At 30.5% G+C, this 15,049-nt stretch overlaps 1 protein-coding gene across 7 annotated transcripts in view; it reads right to left on the bottom strand.

The window, feature by feature from the left end:
- The window catches only part of LOC126748056 (uncharacterized), a 1,030,708-nt gene that overhangs the window by 230,847 nt on the left and 784,812 nt on the right, over positions 1 to 15,049 (bottom strand). The window lies entirely within an intron of this gene.

Below are 15,049 nucleotides of genomic sequence, written 5' to 3' on the forward strand. Positions count from 1 at the left end.
AATTTGTATATATATGTTCTCTATTTCTCATAAAATGAAAATTGTACAATTTTGTGTGTGGAGTAATCACTAATATGATGTTTAATATGTACTAAACTATATGATATATAAATACTTCTCTGTAAGGAAACTATCTTTGGTATCTAAATAATATAGAATATAGAACAACAACAATAAGATAAAAAAAAGTCTCTCCTGTTTTGGACTGGCTTTTTCTGCTTCTTTTCACCACCATCTTCCACCTTATCATCAACTCAACACTTGAAACATCTAGCTGCCAGAATCTGCATTCCTCCCCTTCGATAGTGCTACAACTGGATGCTATCTACTGCTTCGATTATCCTCTTAGATGTTTTAAAGCCTGGCATCTCGCTGACCTGAGCATTCAGACTAAGTGGCCTGCTGCCAGTCATGAGCAAAACCATTAAGATACCCTTGCATGGACGTTAATTGTTAGACCATACAGATATCTATTTGTTATTCATATTTGACTAGGGACACATAACTGTAGTTGAATTTCCTTACTCTTTTAAGGTTACACACCTCTTGGGTGAAAACTGATTATATGCTTATATGCAAGGTGTAATATAACATTTACAGCGTTTAGTTAAGCGGAAATTTGCCAATCTTTCACATTTTGGGCCTTATTCTAACTAATAAGTTCAATATTTTCTCCTTTTTGGTCTTGTTATTTATTTACATAATACATGTAGAGGTTAGGTTGTCATTGCATTAAAGCTTAAATTACATTAAGGCCTACCTTTAACGCTTGCGTTTTCTTCACAATTCAAATAATAACAATGATCCACAGTCCACAGTTAGATTTTGTGTTAAAATAAATAAATAGTAATTAAACTTCCACTCCCGCACCCAAAATGCCATGTATGAGTCCTTCCGTCGCATGAAAACACGGTAAATTCTAAAACTTTACAACTTTGTCGAATGATCACAGCTAAAGGAAGGCGACTTGGTAAAAGATATGCACATAATCGGATTCTCCAGAGTCTCTAGAATTATTCCATACCGATTTCGGGAAATTCTGAGCTAATTTAAGTATTTTCACAGAACAAAAATATATAGAGAAGTGGTGGTTGCATACAAACTGAAAGAAATTCTTCTGACAAATCAGCTAGCGGCCTCTCGCTTGGCAGCGGAAACTGTTGTAACTAACTTGACAGTTTGACGTGTCTAATTGGACCAATCGAAATGGTAGAAAGGCGTGGCCAAATTAAGGCGGGAAATCACATTCTATTTAATCTGACAATCTTATCATTTAATCGTAATATCTAAAGCAAACGCCTAATCAAAAGGGTTACTCATAGAGAAAAGAGCCTTTTTGTTTAGGTGTTAGCATCAGATATTGATCTGAACAAAAATAAAACTTTTCAGCTTTATTTTACATATCTAAATAGGTTAATTTACTGCAATAATCTACAAAAGTGTACTAATAATAGTGTACGACACATCACCAATTGGACAAATGGAAATAAAACAATGTTTTTTTTGCTTTAATACATTTATTATTTAATTTTCCTGGAAAAAAAAATACTTAAAATGATATACATAATATTCAATAATTCATTATAACAGACATTATATAAATTAGAATTAATCTAAAAATTTTTAAAATTATTTTGTTAGCGCTGAACTACCCTAATTTTATACAGAAGGTCAACATTTTTGTGCTATTTTCTCATAATACATCTAAAGACATTCCCATTAGGTTAATAATATCCTCATTTTATTAACACAGAGTCAATAGAGGATGAATTATTCTTATTTAATATGTACTTGTGTCTGTTTCCTAAAGAAAAAATAAACAGATTTTAAAATTATTTAAATTATAATATACATATTAATTTTTAAAATTAATTCTATAACAGAGTATTATCGAAAGAAACAATATATCCATCGACAAAACAAAATAAACTCTTTCAAAATGAAAACAACTTTTTAGTATAAACATATATCACTTACATAGAATATATTTGTTGGTCTCTTATAATACTAACAACATATCTTGGAACTATAATATTACTAAAAACTTAATTCAAGGACAGATGTTTACAGAAAATAAAAAGAAACTCTTAAAAAAACATGTTGTAAGAAAAACATTAATTCTGATCCATTACGGGTGCTCAGGTCTCTTAGCCGCTATACCTATGTCTTGTCTCAGTGAACACAGGAAGTGGTATGGTACGAGCAGGAAATAAAATAAAAAAATAGACAGTGCAAACCTTACAAATCAATTTACTAAATGATTCATGTAAAAAAAGACAAAATAAATGTTTAAATAAATATGTATTGTAGTGTAAAGCCAGGGGTATCAGCATTATTAAAATTTGTGGAGAACTGATCAGAAGAAATTCTATAGCTCAAAGTCTTAATAATATTTACATTGCATATCCCTCTCCATGTTTTTCTTGTAATATGAACTGAAGGAAATTAAAAAATCTTTTATTACTGTTTCTCAGAAACATTTAAAATATACATACTCTTATATCAAGGTCAGGAAAATTTCAATCAATTTTTAATTGTTGAATAGAAAATGAGAGGCCAGAGATTTTGTAATATGTATTTATAATAATCAAGTTAAAAATTAAATACTTGAAAAGTGAAACTTCTTCATTGAAATCAACTGAATTTGATTTTATTAAAGACTAAAGATTGACAATACAAAAACATAATAGTAATAAATAAAATCAGATTTTCTTACCAGAAACCTGGAATTACTTGCCGCATATTAATTAAAATACTACTCCCAATATTGAAAGAGAACTTTTTAGAAAAAAAGTCATGAATTTAAAATAACATCCTTAAAACAAACAGCAAACTCAACCTACGCTGGCATTCATTGAAATGAAAAACAAACTCAAATGGTATGACAATGACAAATGATGTTCTATCAGTCAATGTCAACAACTGTCTGTCAGCTCCCTGTCAATTTTGCCAAGCAAGATGGCCGATATACGATTCCGATTTTCACCATACAAGTTTCATCCAAGTGAGTATTTTATCAACGAAAATAAGAAGCAAGACCGAGACGATTCATTCACGTTGACGTCATGTCACTGATGTCATCAAAACTGCGATAAAAGTCGGCATTAAAATCGCCCGTAGACGTCAAAATCGACCATTTTCAGACGATGTTTTAGGGTATAAAAAAAGGTTTTTCCCTTATGATTTGTACATGGAAAAATAGTATAAAGCCTTAGGAACAGTTTAACATCAATTCTGGACCGATTCCAGATGGTTTTAGTAATTAAATTTTGATTATAAAAAGGGTCTTATTTTAAGCGGAAACGGGCGAAAAGCGCAGGTTTCATTGCCTGGGTGACGTGCTTGTTGGGTGCTAGACCACCCGAATTATTTGTACCTTGAGAGCCGGTACCGGGGGGGTACCAATATTCAGCTGACCGATTTTTTGGACTTTTTATGGAAAATTGCATTATCTTAAAAAATGGTGATATTTGAAACAAAACGGTATTTAGTGCATTATAGCCAGATAAATTCCGCGTGTCTGAAGGCAAAAATGGTCTTTCTACGTTGCATAGGTATTCCAGTATTAACCGTCAAAGTTAAAAAAAGGTGTAGATCAAAAACTACTCTACGTAGATGACTGTAGAGTATATAAAAAAAAAGCTCCTAAAAAGTATTATAAATGTTGAAAGTTTCAAATCTCCAAGTGCCACCCTTAAAAAGTAATTAAATAAAATGTGATTTTTTTTTGTCAATTTTTTGGACCTTCATGGGAAAATTTTTTTATTGCTCGCCCTGTATGGTTCACAAAAATTTCGATTATATGGCGTTTAAAAGACAAAAAATGAAGGTTTTTACTGAAAAAATTTTTTTTTTCGAAATAAGTTTTGTTTGGCGGCAAATTCAAAAAAACTGAAAATGCCAGAACTCGTTAAAAAAATTTTTTTGAAAAAAAACCTTTAAATATGTATTTCTCTCATATATAACGCGCTCTTTACGCATTATACGCTCCTATATAACAAGTATAGTCGCTTCGCTCCTATACTTTTGGTCCGTGGGGACCAGTTTGGACCTTTTGGATTTCTTAAAAAAAATCGCAAATTATCAGGTGTATTTAGGTGAGTCGGGGAGGCTAACGTTTATCTGCCAAGGAAAGAGAGGTCCAGTTGTTGGGGTATCATGCTTCAAAGAACCATAATTTGTTATATAGTCGCGTTGTGTGTCAATATACTGTCTTATATTTCAAATATCTCTCAAAGTATATTAATTGTATCCTAAATAAAGCCTGAATACCAGATTCGAACAGAATCGGACCAATAGCAAAAAAGTTACGGTAGTCACGTGATGTAGGCTGAAACTCAAATGTCAGTTATCTGTCATAATTTATTACTTGTATCCTAAATAAACCATAAATACCAAATTCAGAGAGAAGTTTCCATAAGGGTCTATTTATTGAAATAGAACAAACGGGATTTTACGTCGATTTCTTTTAATTTTTCTCTTTATTTTAAAAAATAATAGTAATAAAATGTCAAAAGAATTGACAGGAGGAGAATAAGAAATAAAAGAAACCATCAACGAATTGAATCGAAGCTATAGAAGCCGAGATATTAGTAAAAATGTGGGAAAAACAAAAGAAAACTGGTTTTTTCCCACGGTATCATTTTTTTTCTTAAAATAATTATTGACAAATTTTAGTTTTAGCCCTAAACTGGCAATTTTCACTAAAAAAACTCAAGAAAAAAAATAATTATTTTTTGGTCGAAAATCGAAAGGGGTATAGCCATGAAAAATTTCGAAAAAATGGTTTTTATTTTTTTCTAAATAAACTATAACTCTGACAACTTTTTGTCTTAAACAAAAGTTTTCGGGAATTTTACGAGGTATCCGAATGTTAAAACGAATTGATTCTAGCTATCACAGAATCGGAGAAAATTGTAAAAAACTTTTAATCATAAATATCGAAATATCAAGAGCCCTATGGAAAAACTTTAATTTTTTATTATTCTATCGTGTACTACTTCAGGATACCTTTCAAAAAGGTTGTTATCGATTTGACTCTAAAATGAACAGATAACCTATTTATTTGCATTTATCGATTTTCGAACAAAATCCGGCCCAAAATGAAAATTTTTCAAAACATGCTCCAAATTCAAAATTTCTTTTTTCTGGCTAAAGACCATTCAAAAAGTAATGAAAAAGCTTTATGACAAAATTTTTCAAAAAAGAAGATAAGTTCCCTTTAAAGCCTATGTATTCGAACCGATGATTTTTTAATTTGTTTTTCAAAGGCAAATCTAAGAAACAATTAAGTTAAAAGCAATAGGGTACTACAAAATATTATCTATAAATATATACATATAATCTAATAGGAAATTTCAATCAAATCGGGCGAATACGAAAGAAATTTTGATAGTCACGTGACTTAAAAACGCAATATTTTAAAAATTTGTAAAAATTCAATAATGGCATCCTAATAAAACTCTAAATACCAAATTTCAACCCAATCGGATCAATAGCAAATAAGTTATGGAAGTCACGTAACTTTAAAATTCAATATGTCAAATTTCTGTCATAATTTATTACTTGCATCTTAAATAAAGCCCAAATTCCAAATTTCAACCCAATCGGATCAATAGCAAAAGAATTATCAAAGTCACGTGACTTTAAAATATAATTTGACAATTATCTGTTAAAATTTATTAATTGTATCCTAAATAAAGCATAAATACCAAATTTGAACCCAATCGGACTCATAGCAAAAAAGTTACAATAGTCACGTGACCCGGAAGTGAAATGTCAAATATCTGTCAAAAATTAATAATTGCATCCTAAATAAAGCCCAAATACCAAATTTGAACCCAATCAGACCAATAGCAAAAAAGTTACAATAGTCACGTGACCTGGAAGTCAAATGTCAAATATCTGTAAAAAATTAATAATTGCATCCTAAATAAAGCCCAAATACCAAATTTCAAGCAAATCGGACAAATAGGAAGAAAGTTAAGGTAGTCACGTGACCTTAAAACATAGTCATGTCAAATATCTGTAAAAATTTATTAATCTTATCCGAAATAGGTACTAGGTACCAAATTTCAACCAAATCGCACCAATACCAAAAAAGTTATGATACTCGACTAACCTTAAAAATCAATAATTTCAAAAAAATTTTATTTATAACCCAAAAGCAATGTTTAAGAATTATTAACATATATTAATAATAAACTAAATAGTAAAAACTCACCTAATATCTAAATTTTTATTTTAAATTAAATAGATCATTACGACTGACCCGTGTATATATTCGAATAATTTTAATAAAATAATCGGGCAAATTTCATTTCGTCTCACCCCGGTATAAAACCACTGACTTTTCAAAAAAACGGCATTTTTCGAAGACGTCAAAATGTTTGCCGAATTTTCCTGGCCGCAATACACAATTTCCCCAAATGATATGCACAGATTCGGAAAGCCCATTCATTTTCTGATTCGGTGCTTCCTTTCCCTGATCGTTTCCGGTTCATTTTCATTCATAATTTTACAAAAAACCCAACCAAGTCCCGGCCACCTGTCACGAGCAAAAAATTTGTACCCACCATGCGTCAAAGTATTGTTCCCACTAGCCATTTCATCAGAGTTTAGGTTGACACCTCCAATTACCTGCAAAAACGCAAAAAAATGGACTTTTTTCATAAAATCGCATTTTTCGGGTACTTGTACTATCGCTGGAACCCTGAAATTTTAGTATGTGTTGTAAAACAAAATTTCGGATCTTTTAGATGATGTTAAAGTATTTAATGCCTGAGAATATAAATGGTCCAGGTGCCACTACGAAAAAGTTATTAAAAAAAATGTGATTTTCGGGTCGGACCTTCATGGGTAAAGTTCATTATTGCTCGCCCTGTATGGTTCCCAAAAATTTCGGTTATATGGCATATAAAAGGTAAAAGATGAAGTTATTTTTTGAAAAAAAAAATTTTCCCAAAATAAGTATCGTTTGGCGGAAAATCCCAAAAAACTGAAAATGCCAGAACTCGTAAAATAAATTTTTTACAAAAAAAAGCTCCAAGTATGTTAAATCTCTTATAAAATGAAGTCTTTTCGCCGAAACACTTTTTTTATAAAAATTTTTTTTTAGCCTCTGGAGAAGTTTGAATTTTTTTTTTAGTCACTTTTGTTCGCTTATAACAACTCACCCTGTATACCGATCGGGCCCAAAAAGTGTACAGACATGAATTACTATAAAGTCTTTTATGCCTAAAAATTTCAATTTTTTTGACAGCGTTAAAATTGAGATCTCGTGCAAAAATGAATTTTGACCCGTTTTTTTACGAATTTTTGACTTTGAGACAGTACCGCTCCGTTTGGTGGTACCCGAAAAAAAAATCGTTTACGGATCCATCATTCCCAATGTATTGAGAGACCCTATGCCAAATTTCATCGTTTCGCTAGCCATACAGCCAAAGATATGAATTTTTATTTCCAAAAAAACACGATTTTTCGGACCCGAGGTGGCGTGCTTAATATAGTCGCAGACGCTCCTATATAACAAGTATAGTCGCTTCGCTCCTATACTTTTGGTCCGTGGGGACCAGTTTGGAACCTATAGGTCTTGTCTGTGAAGAGCCATAAAGAAATTCTTTAAAAAAATCAAAAATGATCATGTGTACTCAAGTCTGGTCAGTTGGGGGGGGCCAACGTTTATATGCCAAAGAAAGAGAGGACCAGTTGTTGGGGTATCATGCTTCAAAGAACCATAATGTGTTATATAGTCGCGTTGTATGTAGTGTGTTATAGTGTGTTATATGTCAAATATAATAAACAATAAGTAAGTTACTTAGTAAAAAAAGTTTTGCAGAAATAACCAAATTTTTTACTTGAATAAAAGTGTCAATATTGCAGAGTGACCGAATTTATGGATATATATAAAGAGACATGCGCATAATTAAAAAAATAAACAATATATGTTTAGACCAAAAAAGTTATAAGAAATGAAAATATTCAGAAAAGTAGCTTTTATATTTCAAGAATTAAATCGTAGGTCTGACTGATAGAATAAATAACGATACTTTTATTATAATAGTTGAATAATTTTTTGCAACTTTCTTAAAATTATTTTTTAATTTAGTTCTAAAAAGTTGTCTTACCAAAAAACATTTTTTGAGTAAAAACTCACTTAATTGTCCTCGGATTTCAGTCAAAGTTTTCGGCTAGTGACAGGTGTTTTAACCGGTCACTGGCACTTAAGAAGCCATCTCCATACTATCGGTATTGCGGACAACCCGGAATGCCGATGGTGCTGTGAGGAGGATGAAACCGTTGACCATGTAGTCGGGGAGTGCCCAGCACTCACGCGCGCCAGGTTCAAATACTTGGGTAACACTTTCAGTGTACCGAGCGACTTTAAGTCCTTCAGACCAGAGAGCCTTATCGGTTTCTCTAAGGCCGTTGGGCTCTGGTAACCCCCGGTGGGGCATGACGGGTCCCTCAGGAGACTTATATGCACAACTGCCTTGGCAGCCCACTGTTTCGTCAATTCATTCCAGTCGAAGTTTTGCAGCTTTGAATTATACCATAAAACTTCTTGTTTTTTTTTTATAGACCTAGAATGAAAAAATGTAATAAAATATTAAAAACACGAAAAGTCCTCACCAATAATTAAATTTTAAGCCATCCAACTTCTTGCCATAAAAGGATGTATCCACTTGTCATTGTCAAGTCCGTTGAATGCGTTTTCTTCAAATTAAAGGCTGCTGATTGATCACGATTAAAATAGAATCTGGAATACAAATGGATCACTAGAAAAAGAAACCATATTATTAGCATCTTATGAGCAACATATTGTTTCGTCCTCATTATGAACTCATCAGTATTGCATATCCAAGAAATTATTCATTTCTCGAAAGCAATAGACAATTGTTGCTGCGGGGCCAACTAGTCAACAGTTGCCAAAATATATTTTTATTTGTTGAAATAAAAATATATTTTAATTCTTTTTTTAGAGAGATATTAAAAATAACAAAAGTATTCCTTTATCAATTGTTACGATTAAGTCTTGACTGTTTTGCATGTCTTGACTAATAATACTCAATTTGTTAATACTCTAGTGCCAAATATTTTCTAGTTTATCTCAATATTGTAAAATTGGTCAACTGGAAAAAAGTGCTACATAAATATGCACATAATTGTATAAACAATAAAACCGGCAACTTCCAGTAATTTTTGTACTGTTTTGAGGCTTTTAGTACCTTTTATTTTAGCGTTTTTTTAGCTATTTAGGTAGGTACTCATTCATGTATCAGCCTTTGTACTATACTTGAATTCTGCCAGTTATTATTGTAACTGTCTTGTAATTTGTTGACCATTATATGTATAATATTATTGTTTTTTTTGTTTATTGCTCAAGTATTAACATTATGAGAATATTTTTTAAATTCTGTTTTTAAGTATTTGTTCTATATTATTTTTGCCCCTTAGATAATACAATATAATATAAGAATAACAACATTTAAGATTAAACAGACTGCAAAATTATAAGATAATTATGCTCATATATTAGGCATAAATATTCTTAATAACACTGACCAACCAGCCAAAAATAAAATTAGTATTTAATGTAGCTGATTGGATTATTGTTTTAGCGCAACATAACTTGAACATTGCTTAGCAGCTTCAAGTGTGTTTGGGCTTTTTGTACTTTAGCATTTTTAGCTGTTTTAGTACTTTTGTTTAAGCCTTTTATTTACTTAAGTTGCTATTAATGTCAAGTGGTACTGCAGCTAAAGTTATAAGACAATCATAGTTTATCATTATCAAAGCAAATTATGATAACTTTAATTATGATGTTAAAAGTACTTGTTGGCCAGTCATGTATTTAAACGTAAATGTTATTACTATTTTAGAAACTAAAATAAGATTGAAAATCCCTATACTAATACTTTATACATTTATAAGATAATAAAAATGAGTTAAGACGTAATAAAATAGTAAAAAAAAAAGAAATATTTTTCTACAATTTCTTGCCCTTCAAATAATGTAATTTGTTGTTTTCTTTAACATTTCAGATTAAATATATTGCAAAATTATAAAATCACTAAACTTGTCTATTCATATTAGACATTAAAATCTTTAATGACATTGACCAACCAGACAAAAATAAAATTAGTATTTAATGCACCTGATTGGATTATTGTTTTAACACAACATAACTTGGACATTTGTTAGCAGCTTATAGTGTGTTCGGGCTTTTGGTACTTTAGCATTTTTAGCTGTTTTAGTACTTTTGTTTAAGCCTTTTATTTACTAAAGTTGCTATTAATGTCAAGTGGTACTGTAGCTAAAGCTATAAGACAATCATAGTTTATAATTATCAAAGCAAATTATGATCACTTCAATTAATTATGATGTTGAAAGTACTTGTTGGTCATATGTCAATTTAAATCTAAATTTTATTACCATTTTATAAACTTAAATAGGATTGAAAATGCCAATACTAATTTAACTGAACACATTTAAAAGATTAATAAAAATTACTTAAAATGTGATAACACAGTAAAACAGAAATATTTGCCTACAATTTTTTCTTGCCCTTTAAAAAATATAATTTACTTTGTTTTCTTTAACATTTCAAATTAAACATATTGCAAAATTATAAGATCATTATACTTGTCTATTTATATTAGGCATTAAAATCTTTAATGACATTGACCAATCAGACAAAAATAAAATTAGTATTTGATGTACCTGATTGGATTATTATTTTAGCACAATATAACTTGGACATTTGTTAGCAGCTTATAGTAGGTTCGGGCTTTTTGGTACTTTAGCATTTTTAGCTGTTTTAGTACTTTTGTTTAAGCCTTTTATTTACCAAAGTTGCTATTAATGTCAAGTGGTACTGTAGCTAAAACTGTAAGACAATCATAGTTTATCATTATAAAAGAAAAGTATGATTACTTCAATTATGATGTTAACTACTTGTTGGTCATATATTATTTAAACGTAAATATTATTTTAAAAATTTAAATAAAATTGAAAATGCCAAACTGATACTTTATTCATTTATAAGATAATAATAATAAATTAAGTAAGTGTAAGTCAGGTTAATGCTTAACTTGTAATTAACTTCTAAATAGGCCTATTTTTCGGGCTCAAAAATTGACTAGGCTTAAAAAACTTTATCTTTTGGTTAACTATTCTGAAATTAAATTATGTTTATTTTTATTTACGTTACCATTAATAAATAAATAAATTCTTAGTTATTATATTATTTTTATGCAGTTATTTTGGTAATTGCTCTACTAAAACAGGACAAAAATAAATTAGTATTTAATGTACCTGATTGGATTAATGTTTTAGCACAACATAACTTGGACATTTCTTAGCAGCTTAGTGTGCTTGGGCTTTTGGTACTTTAGCATTTTTAGCTGTTTTAGTACTTTTGTTTAAGCCTTTTTGTTAGCTTCAGTTGCTATTAATGTCAAGTGGTACTGTAGCTAAAGCTATAAGACAATCATAGTTTATTATCGAAACAAATTTCTCATTTTCAATAAATCATTGTAACAAATACCAAACTGCTATTTTATTTTAATATACCCTTGGAATAGGCATAGATTTTGAAATAATCGAGTTATTTTGTAATACATACAAAATGATTATATAAGAATATGGCAATTAATTGTCTATACATTCCAATATTTATTTGCATTTTTTAACTCATTTTCCAAGATTAATATTTTGACAGCTTTATCATTGGAATTTAAATGATAAAGCTACTCACATTTAAAAATGTATTTTTTTTTATGTAGTTCTGTTTGCAGTATAACTATTTGATTGTCCAATATAATAATTTAGCAAAATATATAAAAAATTAGAAAAGGGATTTTCATTGTGAAAGCGAATGATTAGTCACTTATCGCTTATTTCAGTAATGCAAAACTCTTTTGAATATTGCTTTGAACATTTGTAATTTTCTTTATATTTAATAGGTTGGTCCTAGCATTTTAACAAAATTTAACATTTTTCTAATATTATTAAATAGACATCTTCTAAACTGTTATCAAAACTAGATATTCTACTTATGCGATTATCATCACACTTCCACCACTGATCGTTATAATTAACTATAGATGTATAATGACCAGATCCAATGGTGTTTCCATGATGCCTAACAACACTTTTTACTCTGAATATTTGATCATCTAAAATAACACTTTCAGAAGCAAAATTGTAAAATTTAGCATTTATCTTATTCCCTTGAGGGCCAATTCTCTGAAGACATACTACCAAATATTTCTGGCAAGTAACCACTGAGCGTGTTTTCAGATTATTGTTACAGTGTGGGCATAATCTGTCAGAGTCTTTTAGCATTAACATTGAATTAAAATCAATTAAATTGCCACAGTTTTCAGGAAAATAAAGAAAGTGAGTGTATATTACTTGTTCATTTTCATTAATATTAATATTACAGTTTTGACAATTTAAAAGTTCATGAACTTTAGCTTTTATAAAAATGCCAAAATCATCTGCATCTAATTTTCCCATCAAAGATTGACAAAACGATTGTGCGTCCATTTGTTGATTCACAGCAAAATTTTCACCATTTCGACCAGATACCAATTGTCGAACTTTCAACGTGGAATTGATTTTGGTCAGCATAATATCACTAAGAGTAGTATTTAGCATTGTATTTCGCTTTGAAATAGAAAGGCGAAATTCGGGTAAACATAAAAATGACTGTATGGTGCTATTTGCATAACAGGATACCATATCGCTGTTTAATAAAGCAGGTGGCTTATTAAATAAGTTGAGGTTGTTTTCATCATCTGAACTAAGATCTATTACCATGTTATTACCTACACTTTGGTAAATAGAGTCAGATAATGAACTTTGTGTTGGTAACTTTTGGATTTGCTTGGTATTAAATTTTAGTTCAGTAGAGCCTTTTGTAGATTGTTTATTTTTATCAACGTTTTTTACCTGCTTGGGAACAAAACCTTTATCATAAATACTAACCACTAGAGATTTATGGTGACTGTAAACAGTATTATAAATATTGTAGCTCAAATTATTAAAATTACTAAAAAGCCAATCAATTTGAGTTTTTGATTTTGTAGTTGATTCGCCAATACTCAATTTGCAACTTAAACCTTTAGATATTAAATAATTTTTTAAACCATTTTCATTTTGATTAATAATATCTTCATTAAAATCACCGATGATTAGTATATCACTTTGTTGATCAATAATGTCTTCAAAACATACTTTAGCTTGTACAATGCTCAATTTCGGAGGAATATAAACTGCTATAACGTAAATGTCATTCAAGTAAAATGTAATTGCTTGAAAAACTATACCAGAGAAATCTTTGGTGTATTTTTTCACTGACTTTATTTTTGCTGATATATTTTTTTTCTTGAAACATATGATGCCAAACGGTTTTCTTACAGTTTGATCGTTACATAGGTTGGCAAAAACTTGAAAATCATTTAATTTTATATTTTTTTTGTTTTTATATAACCAGGTTTCAACAAAAATTAGGAAATGTGCATCTTTAAAAATTGGATTATTTTTTATAAGATTGAGATTTTTTGGTAGACTTTGCACATTTTGGTAAGCAATAATGTATTTGACATTGGAATCATTAAGGTACTGAGTGTTATACTTGGATGTTAAAAGCTTGTTTTCTTGCATATTTACCAGTTCTTTATAAGCAGCATCCTTTTCGGTTGCCGGTTTAGGGGCCTTAAACTTACCAATTATGTAGAGGCCACTTAGCTTTGTAGCCCGACTGCACGCAACATAGGTACTGGTTCTCGTCATTCCCTTACCAATGTGAACAGCTACTTGTTCATAGGTGGCACCTTGACTTTTGTGGATTGTAATTCCTTCACTGATTAAAAGAGGAAACTGAAGGCGCTCAACGTGAACATTGCTGCCTTTTTGAATTTTAACAGCTCTTGCAGCTTTTTCTATGGGCGTCCAGGTGTATAATACACCCATAGACTTCCTAAGGGATTCGTTTCTCTTGCGGCATTCCTGGCCTGACTTGGAATCGAAGAACTCCATCCACACTCTGAATGGAATTTTATTTTGGTCATAGTCTATTTGACGCAGGATACCTGTAGCACCATTGACTATTCCATCACTAGTGTCCACATTCATTGAAATCATATATTTGGCATCTACCTGTAATAATAAATTTAAGATTAGGCCAAAACTCTCCGCTGTTTTTAATTTTTTTGCATGTTCCAGAAATAAATGTTTTAGTCGTTCTGAGCAACTCCCTTTGATGACGTCTCTGGCTTGACTTATTGCTCGCTCGGTCTGAAATGTAGAAAGTTTCATTTCATTGAATGCATCTACTTCTCTATTGGTGGCAAATAAATGCACAGTGTCTTCAGGAATTAGATCAATATTGTCAACTTCCCTGGACTTAGAAAAAACATTTTTTCAATAGATATTGTTTTATAGTAAATTTATATTGCAGTAAAAAACTTGGTAGGTAACAGTTTAATGGTAGCAGGGAGAGCATTATAGAGTTTGGGAGCAAAGAAGGAAACCCAACACTTAACCTTGTGTATCCTATAAAAATTTGTATATATATGTTCTCTATTTCTCATAAAATGAAAATTGTACAATTTTGTGTGTGGAGTATCACTAATATGATGTTTAATATGTACTAAACTATATGATATATAAATACTTCTCTGTAAGGAAACTATCTTTGGTATCTAAATAATATAGAATATAGAACAACAACAATAAGATAAAAAAAAGTCTCTCCAGTTTTGGACTGGCTTTTTCTACTTCTTTTCACCACCTTATCTTCCACCTTATCATCAACTCAATACTTAAAACATCTTGCTGCCAGAATCTGCATTCCTATCCATCATTAGTACCACAACTGGATGCTATCAACTACTTCGGTTATCCTCTTGGATATTTAAAGCCTGCCATCTCGCTGACCTGAGCATTCAGACTAAGTGGCCTGCTGCCAGTCATGAGCAAAACCATTAAGATACCCTTGCATGGACGTTAATTGTTAGACCATACAGATATCTATTTGTTA

Source organism: Anthonomus grandis, chromosome 21 (assembly GCF_022605725.1).
Source record: "Anthonomus grandis grandis chromosome 21, icAntGran1.3, whole genome shotgun sequence".
NCBI classification, from domain to species: Eukaryota; Metazoa; Arthropoda; class Insecta; order Coleoptera; family Curculionidae; genus Anthonomus; species Anthonomus grandis.